Genomic DNA, 14,472 nt, shown 5'->3' on the forward strand with positions numbered 1-14,472 from the left:
TATATCAAGAAGTTCATAAAATACATATTCTAAAGCAACAATCTGCTAGAAAAAAAGGAAATTGATAATTCACTCACATTAGCAACAAAAATATAAAATACATAAAAGTAGTCTTAATAAGAGATTCAGGAGAGCAATACAAATGCATAAAAATGGAATTGCAAGTTACCAGAGGTAAATAATTGGAGTAGTCATTTTATTTAATGTAAAAGTCAAGTATCTAATGCCTTTGTGTTTTGCCTGAAATCTTTTATGAAATTGATGCAGAGAACACTTAAATAATTAACTATGATTATCATTCCCTGGTTTTTGTTCTATCTCTTTTTTTATAAGAATTTGTATTATTCACAAGTTAGATAAATACAGTCTTTTCTCCATGACTTAACGTTTGGCATTTTCCTTTCTTTATTCTTTCTACTGTTTTTTTTGTATTTCTTATTGCACTTTGTGATGCTCCCAATGATTATGCTAATTGTTCTAGCACATATTTTTATTTGTAAAAATGTATTGCCTTCTCTAATAGTGTCAATGACTTCTTTTGTTTCCTTAAGATAGATTTTAGAAGACCTCTAAAGTCTTTTGTATATAGTGTGGAAAATCTTTCTAAGGTGAAAGTTAACTCTAATCAATCCACTCTTGACTTGTTATTCTCTTGTGCTTCTGCTGCTGCTGCTGCTAAGTCGCTTCAGTCGTGTCTGACTCTGTGCGACCCTATAGACAGCAGCCCACCAGGCTCCCCTGTCCCTGGGATTCTCAAGGCAAGAACACTGGAGTGGGCTGCCATTTCCTTCTCCAATGCATGAAAGTGAAAAGTAAAGTGAAGTCGCTCAGTTATGTCTGACTCTTAGCGACCCCATGGACTGTAGCCCACCAGGCCCCTCCATCCACAGGATTCTCCAGGCAAGAGTACTGGAGTGGGGTGCCATTGCCTTCTCTGTCTCTTGTGCTGCAATGTTTTTCAAATTGTAGTTTGCTTTAACTTTTATTTTGCACACATGTCTTTCGGAATACGTTGTTACTTGTTAATGTAATCATTTGCTTTCATCTGAGGTTGCTAAGACTAGTACAGTTCAATGATGGTACATGCGTGTGTGCTTAGTCGCTCAGATCAGATCAGATCAGATCAGTCGCTCAGTCGTGTCCGACTCTTTGCGACCCCATGAATCGCAGCACGCCAGGCCTCCCTGTCCATCACCAACTCCCGGAGTGCACTCAGACTCACGTCCATCGAGTCAGTGATGCCATCCAACCGTCTCATCCTCTGTCATCCCCTTCTCTTCCTGCCCCCAATCCCTCCCAGCATCAGAGTCTTTTCCAATGAGTCAACTCTTCGCATGAGGTGGCCAAAGTACTGGAGTTTCAGCTTTAGCATCATTCCTTCCAAAGAAATCCCAAGGCTGATCTCCTTCAGAATGTACTGGTTTGGATCTCCTTGCAGTCCAAGGGACTCTCAAGAGTCTTCTCCAACACCACAGTTCAAAAGCATGTCCAACTCTTTGTGACCCCATGGACGTAGGCTTCCAGGTTCTTCTGTCCATGGGATTCTTCATCCAAGAATACTGGAGTGGGTAACCATTTCCTTCTGCAGGGGATCTTCCAAATCCAGGGATCAAATCCGGATCTCCTCTATTACAGGTGGATTCTTTACCATCTGAATCACGACGGAAGCCTTCAATGAAGGTAGCCTACTGATATTTTAGAAATCCCTGGGCAATCTTCTCCTGATTTTCTCAAGCCTCCTTCTAACCAAAATAGCAGCCTTTAGCAGAGAATTCAAGGCCACTGCTGAGAATACCACTCAGGTTAGAGCCATAGTTCTATAAATGATAAATTCACTATAGGTTCATTAAGGGAAAGCCAGACAATCCATGAAAATGATGCTCCAGCTAAAATGTAGGCCATAAATAATTCATTAACCAGATATACTTTAAAAATTTATGCAAGTTAAAATTCAAGAATATTTGAATGATAATACTAGCAGAGAAAATCTGATGACAATCGTTTTGTTAAAAAAATGAAATCATATAAAGAGGAAAAATAAGAGAGATTAAAAAATAAGATTAAAAACATACGTTTTAGCAATGCCTAGCAAAACTGAGCAGAATGTACAGAATAATAGCAAAACACAAAATCAGTTATCTGATCAGATGTGAATAAAAATAGAAATCTCAGATATAAAAACAAATATGGCTTTGAATGCAGGAATGGCGCCAGGAGAATACTAGCATGCCAATTAAGAAACAATGTGTTTCTGGAATGTGACCAAAATAAGACACCCAAACCCAAATGGCTTTAAAAAAGAGATAAGAGATGGTGATGCTGCCTGCCTATCATCATAGCATTCTGCAGATATCATTTCTGGATAATATATTTTAAAGAAAATAAGCAATAATTATTGGGTAGTATATAAAAGTATACTGACAAAGAATCCTAATTAGGACAAGCTATTTCATTTCATCAAAATCATTATCATTTTTTGTCCTAATGAATTACTGTGCTCAGCCCAGATGGTTCCCTCAGAAAAAGAAGGAAACAGACAAAGAGGGATAAAATAAACTCACTCTTATACAAGTCAATTCATTAACTATATAAATAAATGAACTTGAACACATACGTAAGTTAATAAGATATCAAAGAGCTCTACACTGCCTGTCAGGTAAAATTGTAGGATGTATTATAATTAGATTATGTTGCCTTCAATTTATTTTAGAAAAACTATTTCATATATTTCTTCTCATGTCATCATTATCTAAACACTCATAACACTGACAACACTATCCTTTTTGGTTCTCTCTAGGATTTTTATTTTTTTAAATCATCGTTTATTCTGATCTTTATGAGGACCTTCAGGAGTATTTGAGGCAAGAGAAAGATTTCCTAAAAATGGTGATTATGCCCAGTTGTCCTTGGCCTGTGGAAACACACAATCCATTTTACTCACTAATAAACTGAAAACATAAAATTTCTGCTGAACAAGCAAGATAGGAAAAAAATGCCCTTTGGTTGAGCAGCCGTATGCATTCTGTCATGCCCTGTATGGAATTAAGGGTTTTATGGAATTTGTAGAATGTAGTTTTAGTGATGGATATTTTTCCCTGTGTCTAGTACATAGTTGGGCTTCCTAGGTGGTGCTAAAGAACCCACCCGCCAATGCAGATAGACACAGGAGCTCTAGTTGGATCCCTGGGTTGGGCAGATTCCCTGAAGGTGGGCATGGCAATCCACTCTGGTATTCTTGCTTGGAGAATCCCAGGGACAGAGGAGCCTAGTGGGCTATGGTCCATAGGGTTGCAAAGAGTCAGACATAACTGAAGTGACTTAGCATGCATGCAGTACATAGTCAGTTAAGAAATCTTACTCAAATGATTTAAAACATTGGTTGCTACAAACAGTACTGATTCAAATTCCTGGGCATCCTTTAAAATAACGGCGAACAAGTCTGGCACTGATGCAGTGGGTGGTAAGTAATAGAGTTTACGTGTAACAGATACCGGGGTCCCTGATATATTCTGATATATTCTGTATGGTGCACATATCTAATGTTTGTGAACACCTTCTTAAAGTCTAACAGGGAATATAAGCAAGGACACAGGTCATGTTTCTAATGTGGTGTTGCTCGCAGTCTTCTCACAGAGGGAGAAGACCAATGTAAACAAGATTTCTGGGACACACAGGCCTATTGCTTTCCAAATATCTTTTCAAACCTCTTGCTCATACTTTAAATTCCAGCGCTTCTGTAACTCTTTAATGAATCTTGTCTGAATATGGCCTGGAATTTTCATTTCTTTCACAGACTACCCCTGGGCTTCCTATACTGTTCCTTTAGCATCCAACTCAGAACCCACTCCTAGTTCTGACTTTATTCCTTTTATTTGCATATTATTCATTTATACTATTTTTTCATGCCTATTTATTTAGGCTGCTCCATCACGTGTGGGTAGATAAATGCCTTATTTTGTGCTCTTTTCACTTACAAAATTGGGCCACTATATACAAACCTTGATTTTAATAAATTATTTAATACTTTCTAATTCTTGTAATTCTCAAAAAAACAATATACAGCTGCATACTCATTCCTCCAACTACTTAGTTTAGCCATAAGAGATTAGGTTTAATCATCTTAGGTAATAGTTTCAACATTTTATTGGGCTCTATAATTGTAATTGAACTGTCTGATTTTTATTTAGTTGATATGTGTGGCTTATGTTTCACTTTAAATAGGACATGAGATTTGCAATACATTTAGGAAAGAATAAACAAAGTAATTTTTAGCTTATAATTAGTTCAAAGTTTTTACCATTTAATTTCAAAATAGCATTGACTTTGTTAGGCCCTCAGTTTGGATTTTATAACTTATTAGACTGTTTCATAGTTTACTGTGATCCACACAGTCAAAGGCTGTGGTGTAGTCAATAAAGCAAAGTACATGTTTTTCTGGAACTCTCTTGCTTTTTCTGCGATCTAACAGATGTTAGCAATTTGATCTCTGGTTCCTCTGCCTTTTCTATATCTAGCTTGAACATCTAGAAGTTCACAGTTCATGTATTGTTGAAGTCTAGCTTGGAGAATTTTGAGCATTATTTTGCTAGTATGTGAGATGAGTGCAATTGTGAGGTAGTTTGAACATTCTTTGGCATTGCCTCTCTTTGGAATTGGAATGAAAACTGACCTTTTCCAGTCCCATGGCCACTGCTGAGTTTTCCACCTTTGCTGGCATATTGAATGCGGCACTTTCAAAGCATCATCTTTTAGGATTTGAAATAGCTCAACTAGAATTCCAGCACCTCCACTAGCTTTCTTTGCAGTGATGCTTCCTAAAACACACTTGACTTTGGACTCCAGAGTGATCACACCATCGTGGTTATCTGGGTCAGTAAGATATTTTTTGTTTAGTTCGTCTGTGTATTCTAGCCACGTCTTCTTAATATCTTCTGCTTCTGTCAGATCCATACCATTTCTGTCCTTTATTGAGCCCATCTTTGCATGAAATATTCCCTTGGTATCTCTAATTTTCTTGAAAAGATCTCTAGTCTTTCCCATTCTATTGTTTTCCTCTATTTCTTTTGATCACTGATCTTTTGGTCACTGAGGAAGGCATTCCTATCTCTCCTTGTTATTCACTGAAACTCTTTATTCAGATGGGTGTATCTTTCCTTTTCTCCTTTGCCTTTTGCTTCTCTTTTTTTTCTCAGCTATTTGTAAAGCGTCCTTAGATAACCATTTTGCCTTTTTACATTTCTTTTGCTTGGAGATGGTCTTGATCCCTGCCTCCTGTACAATGTCACGGACCTCCTTCCATAGTTCTTCAGGCACTCTATCAGATCTAATCCCTTGAACCTATTTGTCACTTCCACTGTATAATCATAAAGGGTTTGATTTAGGTTATACTTGAATGGTCGAGTGGTTTTCCCTACTTTCTTCAACTTAAGTCTGAATTTTGCAATAAGGATTTCATGATCTGAGCCACAGTCAGCTCCTGGTCTTGTTTTTGCTGACTGTATAGAGCTTCTCCATCTTTGGCTGCAAAGAATATAATCAATCTCATTTTGATATTGACCATCTGGTGATATCCATGTGTAGAGTCTTCTCTTGTGTTGTTGGAAGATGGTGCTTGCTATGACCAGTCCATTCTCTTGGCAAAACTCTGTTAGCCTTTGCCCTGCTTTATTTTGTGGAAAATTCTTAATGAGATAGAAATGCAGACAACCTTATCTGCCTCCTAAGAAATCTGTATGCAGGTGAAGAAGCAACAGTTAGAAATGAACATGGAACACAGACTGTTTACAAATTGGGGAGAGAGTATTTCAAGGCTGTATATTGTCACCCTGCTTATTTAACTTATATGCAGAGTACATCATGAGAAATGCTGGGCTGGATGACACACTAGCTGGAATCAAGATTTCCGGGAGAAATATCAATAACCTCAGATATACAGATGACACCACCCTTATAGCAGAAAGTGAAGAGGAACTGAAGAGCCTCTTGATGAAAGTGAAAGTGGAGAGTGAAAAAGCTGACTTAAAGCTCAACATTCAGAAAACTAAGATCATGGCATCTGGTCCCATCACTTTGTGGCAAGTAGATGGGGAAACAATGGGAACAGTACAGAGTTTCTTTTTTTGGGCTCCAAAATCACTGCAGATGGTGACTGCAGCCATGACATTAAAAGATGCTTTCTCCTTTGAAGATAATCTATGACCAACCTAGACAGCATATTAAAAAGCAGAGATATTGCTTTGCCAACAAAGATCTGTCTAGTCAAGGCTATGGTTTTTCTAGTAGTCATGTATGGATGTGAGAGTTGGACCATAAAGAAAGCTGAGCACCAAAGAATTGATGCTTCTGAACTATGGTGCTGGAGAAGACTCTTGACATTTTTCCCTTGGACTTCAAGAAAATCAAACCAGTCAATCCTGAAGAAAATCTTTCCTGAATATTCATTGGAAGGACTGATGATGAAGCTCCAATACTTTGGCCACCTGATGTGAAGAACTGACTCATTTGAAAAGACCCTGATGCTGGGAAAGATTGAAGGCAGGAACAGAAAGGGACGACAGAGGATGAGATGGTTGGATGGCATCACCGACTCAATGGGCATGAGTTAGAGCAAGCTCCGGGAGTTGGTGGTAGACAGGGAAGCCTAGCATGCCACAATCTGTGGGGTGGCGAAGAGCTGGACATGACTGAGCACCTGAACTGACTGACTAGACTATTTCATTAAAGAGGCTTCAAGTTTGTATATCGTATATGGTCTATCATATCTGATTGAATGAGTTCAATCAGATTGTTTTCTGAAAAAGGACAGGGAGGGAGAAATCTGAGCATACTAATTCCTGATAGGATGAGAGAGAAGTAACACATGTCATGGGCTTCCCATTGGTGTGGAGGGAGAAATATGACACACTCACCTGAAACAACTCAAGCTCTTCCTTCTCTTGAAAATTATTTTCTTTCCCTTCTTCTTGACTCAATCCTCTTCATTCTTTTTGTTATTGCTTTTTTTTACTTTTTTTTTTGGCCTCACCTTGCAGCATGTACAATCTTAGTTTCCCAAGCAGAGATGGAACTTGCGCCCCCAGCAGTGAAGCCATGGAATCTTAACCACTGGACTGCCAGTGCAGTCCCAATCCTCCTTATTTCTAAAGAGTTGGTTTAAATGTAGCATCCTATTACAAATCCTCCTTGACTCCCCTTTCTCTTCCAAGTAGACTTAATCCTTCAACTGAATACACTGAATACAATTGAATACAGTACGATAGGGTCAGTTCTCATGGCCAGAGAGAAATGTGCTTTATTAGGTGTATTTGTTTTTACTCCTTCAACTTAAGAATGTGAGGAAAGAACAAATATGCATTGAACATTCATTATCTATCAAGCCTCATAACAGTTACATACTACTACATATGACCCTGACAAAAGTCTTGTGATTTAAGGACTCCTGTTTTGTTTTATAGTGCTCTGCATTTCTTTTAGGGGACTTCCCTGATGGCTCAGTTGTAAAGAATCCACATGCTAATGCAAGAGATGCAGGTTAGATTCCTAGGTCAGGAAGATCCCCTGGAGAAGGAAATGGCAACCCTCTCTAGTTATTCTTGCCTGGGAAATCCCATGGATAGAAGCCTGGTGGGCTATAGTCCTTGGGGTAGTGAAGGGTTGGACATGTCTTAATGACTAAACAACAAAGCATTTCCTTCATAATAATTTGTAAAAATATATTAGGCACTGTTTTAAATATTTGTCTTCTCTGCTAAGCTCCAAGAGAGCAGGCAATGTGTTTTCTTTATACCTTTTCAGTATCCAGCACAGGGCTAGTACCTAAAAACCAATCAATAAATAGCCATTGAATGAATGAATAGATCAATAAAATATGTATTTTATTAGTCATAAAATACTAATACGGAGAAGGCAATGGCACCCCACTCCAGTACTCTTGCCTGAAAAATCCCATGGACGGAGGAGCCTGGTAGGGTGCAGTCCATGGGGTCGCTAGGAGTTGGACACAACTGAGCGACTTCACTTTCACTTTTCACTTTCATGCATTGGAGAAGGAAATGGCAACCTACTCCAGTGTTCTTGCCTGGAGAATCCCAGGGACGGGGAGCCTGGTGGGCTGCCGTTTATGGGGTCGCACAGAGTCGGACACAACTAAAGTGACTTAGCATAGCATAGCAAAATACTAATATGTATTTTATTAGTGCCTACTTTATAAGTGAGGAAATCCGGTCTTAGTAAAAGTAAATAAAGTCACTTAGCAAGTCGGGGCAGAATTGTGACCAGACTAACAACTATTGATTCCAATGCCAGTAAGATTTCAGCCAGACCATGTGGCATTTGACAATCTCAGAGTGTGGGGTAGTCGTGGAGTTCTTGAAACAGATCAGGGTGAAGTCAGATATTTGTGGTTTTGAAGGCGTTACTTTTTCATTCACTTCTTCATTCAGAAAGTATTTATCATGCATGTGACTGTCTACTTATTTTGTTTTGACTTGGGTTCCATCTGCTGCTGTTGTACTAATCATTCAGCATAACTAACTTCCTAATGACAACAAACATCTCTTTAAATCTCCTGCACCTGAAATTGTCAATTGCCTCTCAGTATCTCTTCTCTTGATTTTTCATGAAATGTAATGTTGATTGTTCCTGGCTGCCTATGTGTCTACCCCAAACTGTATTTCCAAACCTCCCTTGAATATAGCTGCAGTCCTGAGACTAATTTTTATAGACAAGATATAAGTAGAAATGCTCTGTGGGGTGAGACCTCCCCCTTAGTAGGTAAAGAGAGATGGCATGCTTTTCTTTCTCTCTGCGTCTGTCCTTCCGTGGATGTGGTCCTGAGCTCTTGCACCCATCTTGGAACATTAGGATGGAGGCCACAGCCTAGTGCAACACTAGAGGTAGCCTGAGTCCGTCCTGGCATCTATGCTAACCCTGGGTATCTCTGAGTATATTTTGCTAAGAAGAAAAACGGTTGCTGTCATATCTAAGCAGCTGTTTTCTGGAGTGTCTTTTTTCCCCTTTACTTGTTGCCAAATGTAATCTTAACTGATACCCATCTTAAAAGAAATAAAGATGATTAAACATTAACAAGTTTTCTGGCTTCAGGAGACATCAAAATAGAAACCACATATGCCAATAAAATGTCTTTCGATTGAGTAAGTAAGGCAAACTTTTCTATAAATAAGGTATAATTCATAAAATAGAGTGCTCAAAATAAAAGTTTTCACCAAAACAAATTTGATACATGAGAGAATTTCATTTCCATTCAAGAACCTTTATTCCATCTTTATTGCAGTATAAATTGTGTATTGTGAATATGATCTCACAACTAAATATGCAAAGAATAAAGAAAAATCAAATTTAAAAAAATGAAAGTATGGATAATCCCATTAGATGATTCTAAGTCATTATGGAAATGAAACATTTTTTAAAATATGAAAGAGAATGTGTTGTCCGAGTTTGAAGAAGAATGTCATGTGATTATAAATGTTCTCCTGCACAAAGTCAGCACATTGTCTTGAAGAGCTCAAGACGGAATTCACAGTTAGGTCATGTTTGTATTTTTCATTCTTGCTGCTTTTGAATCAAAAGACCCTAATACCTGAGCCTGCACCAGAAGAAATGACCGTGCACCATCACAACTGCCTGTAAGGCAGGCTTCAAATACTGGCTCCTTGGGACAGGCTAAGGAACTCAGGGCTAATCGTCTCACTACTATCTTTTGATGGCAACTTGCATCCAAGCTGAGCCTTCAAGGGACATATTCACAACACATCAGTTCTCCTGAGTTTGGTTGCTTCCACTCTTGATCTCTCAAAACCGTCTGCCTTCTCACTTTTAAGTGCCCACAGGCCCCCCTTTCCCACAGTCTGGTACCCTGGCTGCTCTTGTACAGTGCTGTCCTTACAAGGCAGGTGGGTGTGGTCCTCTCTCATGGTCATCTGACTGTCATATGTACTTCATTTTCACTTGTACAATTCAGACTTTATGTGACATCTAACCTTGATGGTCTCCTCTGCCAAATTACTTTCTTGGAGTAATTGTTCTTAAAATACTAGCTAAGTTGATTCAGAAAGTGTTCATCCAGAGCCTATGATGTGCCAGGGGCTGTTTGAGATGCTGGGTGGATCTATCAGTCTGTACAGTCTGAGCAGTCTACATATCCTGCATTGGCAGGCAGTTTCTTTACCACTCGCGTCACCTGGGAAACCCAACCCAAGGTTTAACCTCCTTCTGTTTTATTTTGAAATTACACTTAAATAATGTGAACCTCTGTTGCCCCATTTTATAGACAAGAAGTTATTTGTCTGAGTCCTTGGCCTTCTCAAGGAATATTCTGATAGAAAAGAAAGGAGAAGTCTCTCATTATAACAAATGGTGAATGAGAGAAAGAACAGCAGGTATCAATATTAGGAGTGAATATCTGAGATCACCCCACCTGTTGAGGGAACCTCAGCAAGCTCAGTGGTAAAGAAATCTGCCTGCAATGTAGGAGCTTTAGGAGATGCAGGTTTGATCCCTGGGTAGGGAAGATCTCCTGGAGGAGGACATGACAATCTATTCCAGTATTCTTGCCTTGGAAATTCCTTGGACAGAGAAGCCTGGCGGGCTACAGTCCATAGGGTTGCAAAGAGTCAGACATGACTGAAGCTGCTTAGCATGCATGCATGCACATTAAGGAGACCTCAGCAACAAACTGTGGAAGCAGAGTCTTGGTTACCTTGGTCTGGGTCTGAAAGTTCTCAGTGAAGTAAGCTATTCTCTCAGCTACTGAAACCAATAAACTTTGTTTCTATTTCACTACAAGTTTTAAATATTAAAAGAAAATAAAAAGATTAAAGTCTTTCCAATCAGGGAAAAAGGTATTTTTTCCACTTTTGTGAGAGTATAATGCACTTTTTTCAAAGTGTTAATTTGCTTTTTCATAGTATACTTTGTAATTAGTGAACAAAACTGTAATGTACTGTGAGTATGGTTTGTAAAGGCTTAAGTGACAAACTGTAGCACAATTTCAGTCCTGATGTGTTGTTAAATAACAATATATCTCAAGTGAATAAACTTAAGTAAGCCATTGGGGACTATTGACCACCTGATAATTAAACTTGATCTAATATGGACATCAAAAATAATTATGTGTACTAAACATAAAGAGACAGGTCAGCTCCTCAGAGAGATGAGGTGAGCTTGGACAGATGGACAGAATGCAAATCATGATGGGTTTCTTATTGAAAAAAGAAATGAAATGCAATTTAAAGCCTTTTGCAAACTGGTTTAGCTCCTCCTAGTATTTAGCACAAATTACTAAATATATATATATATATATCTAATGTTGAAACAAGATAGACTACCATATTTGCAACAACCAGGAAAACCATTCCTCTAGAGAATTTAGATTTTCAATTTTCTCAGGCAAAGAGTTAAGAACAAAATTACTTTATAGTATATTTGTATTTGTTCCCTAGACCTGCCATAACGAAGTACCAAAGACTGGGGGACTTAACAGAAATTTACCTCCTCACAGTTGTGGAGATTAGAAGCCCAAAATCAAGGTCTTGGCAAGGTTGGTTTCTTCTGAGGGCTGTGTCCTTGACTTGTAAATGGCTGTATTCCAGCTTCCTCACATGACTTCTTTCTGTGCGTTTCTGATGTTTCTTCCTCTTCTTATGAGGACACCAGCCGTATTGGATTAGCGTGTTGCATGCATGTGTATTCAGTCACTAAGTTGTGTCTGACTGTATGGACTCTAAAACCTTGTGGATTTTACTTCGCCAGGCTCCTCTGTCCATGGAATTTCCAGGCAAGAATATTGGGATGAGTTCCTTCTCCAGTATTGGATTAGGGCCCCATGCAAATGACCCCGTTTCACCTTAATTATCTGCTTAAGAACCCTATCTCCATGTTCAGTCACATCTGAGGTGCCAGGATCAGGACTTCAACATATAAATTTTGGAGGAACACAGTTCAGTCCATGCTGCTGCTGCTGCTAAGTCGCTTCAGTCATGTCCGACTCTGTGTGACCCCATAGACGGCAGCCCACCAGGCTCCCCCATCCCTGGGATTCCCCAGGCAAGAACACTGGAGTGGGTTGCCATTTCTTTCTCCGTGAAAAGTGAAAGTGAAGTCGCTCAGTCCTGTCCGACTCTTAGCGACCCCATGGACTGCACCCTACCAGGCTCCTCCATCCATGGGATTTTCCAGGCAAGAGTACTGGAGTGGGGTCCATAACAGTATTCAGTTCACAAATTATACACAGTTTAGAGAACAAAAATATCACAGTGTAGAAATACATAAAGGGGGGATGTATTTGACTACCTTATCCAAGAGAGAGGTCATGATTGGCTGGTAGAGTGACCAACCATCCTAATGTGCCTGATTTTAGCACTGAAAGTTCTAGCACTGAAAGTTTCAGCACTGAAAGTTCTAAAGTAAATTCCTGAGAATTTACTCAAACCAAAATGGTTGTGCACCTAGCGTCAAGTGTTGGATACCCTACAACCACTGCTAAGGGTAAGGATGTATTTTGTGAGCTAGAGTAGTATGGTATTATGGTAAACATGATTACTCTTAAGTTCTTAAAATTTTGCTGCAAGTGTGAATTATGCTTAAGCAGCCAGGCCTCCTTAATGATGATGAGCTAGAATCCAGAATTCCCAACGTTATTGGAAAGTTTAACAGATCTCCAGTTTGCCGTAAGGATGCCATGTTCTTAGTTGCCTGCAAACCTTTCTGAAATGTCTCTCAATGATAGACTGTGTCACCCAACTGTAACCTACCTCCTTTCTTCTTAGGTTTGTTTCAGAGAGAATAATACTCTTTTTCCAAACTCCAGGACTTATATTTGGGATGACCATAAGTCCTGCTTCTCCTTGGACAGTCTCATTTTACCTGTTATTTCAGGATAATTATTGGTAAGTCCTCCCTCATTCTCAAACAATCCTTGTTGGTAAGATAAAATGTATGGTCACACACATACTGTTTAGTTCTTCTGTTCCCAGTACTTCTTTTTCCTATAACACAAAATACTTTACCTTTCTTAATTTTTATTAGAGTATACTTGCTTTACAATATTACTTTCTGCTGTACAGCAAAGAGAGTAAGCTATACATATACAGTTAAATATACATATATTTAACTTACATGCAGAGTACATCATGAGAAATGCTGAGCTGGAAGAAGCACAAGCTGGAATCAAGATTGCCAGGAGAAATATCAATAACCTCAGATATGCAGATGACACCACACTTATGGCAGAAAGTGAAGAACTAAAGAGCCTCTTGATGAAAGTGAAAGAGGAGAGTGAAAAAAGTTGGCTTAAAGCTCATCATTCAGAAAACTAAGATCATGGCATCTGGTCCCATCACTTCATGACAAATAAATGGGGAAACAGTGGAAACAGTGGCAGACTTTTATTTTGGGGGATCCAAAATCACTGAAGATAGTGATTGCAGCCATGAAATTAAAAGACACTTACTCCTTGGAAGAAACATTATGACCAACCTAGACAGCATATTAAAAAACAGAGACATTACTTTGCCAACAAAGGTCCATTTAGTCAAGGCTGTGGTTTTTCCAATAGTCATATATGGATGTGAGAGTTGGACTGTAAAGAAAGCTAAGCACCAAAGAGTTGATGCTTTTGAACTGTGGTGTTGGAGAAGACTCTGAAAGTCCCTTGGATGACAAGGAGATCCAACCTGTCCATCCTAAAGGAGATCAGTCCTGAGTGTTCATTGGGAGGATTAATGCTGAATCTGTAACTCCAATACTTTGGCCACCTGATGCAAAGAGCTGACTCATTTAAAGACCTTGATGCTGGGAAAGATTGAAGGTGGGAGGAGAAGGGGACAACAGAGGATGGGATGGTTGAATGGCATCACCGACTCAATGGACATGAGTTTGAGTAAACTCTGGGAGTTGGTGATGGACAGGAAGGCTGGCATGCTGCAGTCCACGGGGTTGCAAAGAGTCAGACACGACTGAGTGACTGAACTGAACTATATGTATACATAGATCCCTTCTTTTTTGCTTTTTCTTCGCATTTAGGTCACCGCAGAGAAACTTTGAGTAGACTTTCCTGTGCTATACAGGAAGTTCTCCTTAGTTGTCTATTTTATCCGTAGCAGTGTCAGTCCCTGTCTCCCAATCCATCCCATTATGTGTCCTCCGTTCCCTTCTTGTGACCATACATCTGTTCTCCACTTTTGTGTCTCTATTTCTCCTTTGCAAAGAGGTTCATCTGTGCCATTTTCCGAGCTTGCCATTCACCGAAACATAGATTCCTTGACTATCTGTGTAACTCTTCTCTTTGTTGTCTGACTAGAATAGTGGAGATGGGACTCACAGATTTTGTTTGAACCTTCCTACTTAGCCAGGTCTTATATAATATAATAAAGGAAGAAGCATATTTTTTCCATCATCTAAGAATCAGGGTATAGGAGCTTACAGTGAAGTAGGGAAAATATTAGAGAATTTATA

The sequence above is a fragment of the Bos taurus genome, chromosome 11 (assembly GCF_002263795.3).
Source record: "Bos taurus isolate L1 Dominette 01449 registration number 42190680 breed Hereford chromosome 11, ARS-UCD2.0, whole genome shotgun sequence".
In the NCBI taxonomy this organism is placed as follows: Eukaryota; Metazoa; Chordata; class Mammalia; order Artiodactyla; family Bovidae; genus Bos; species Bos taurus.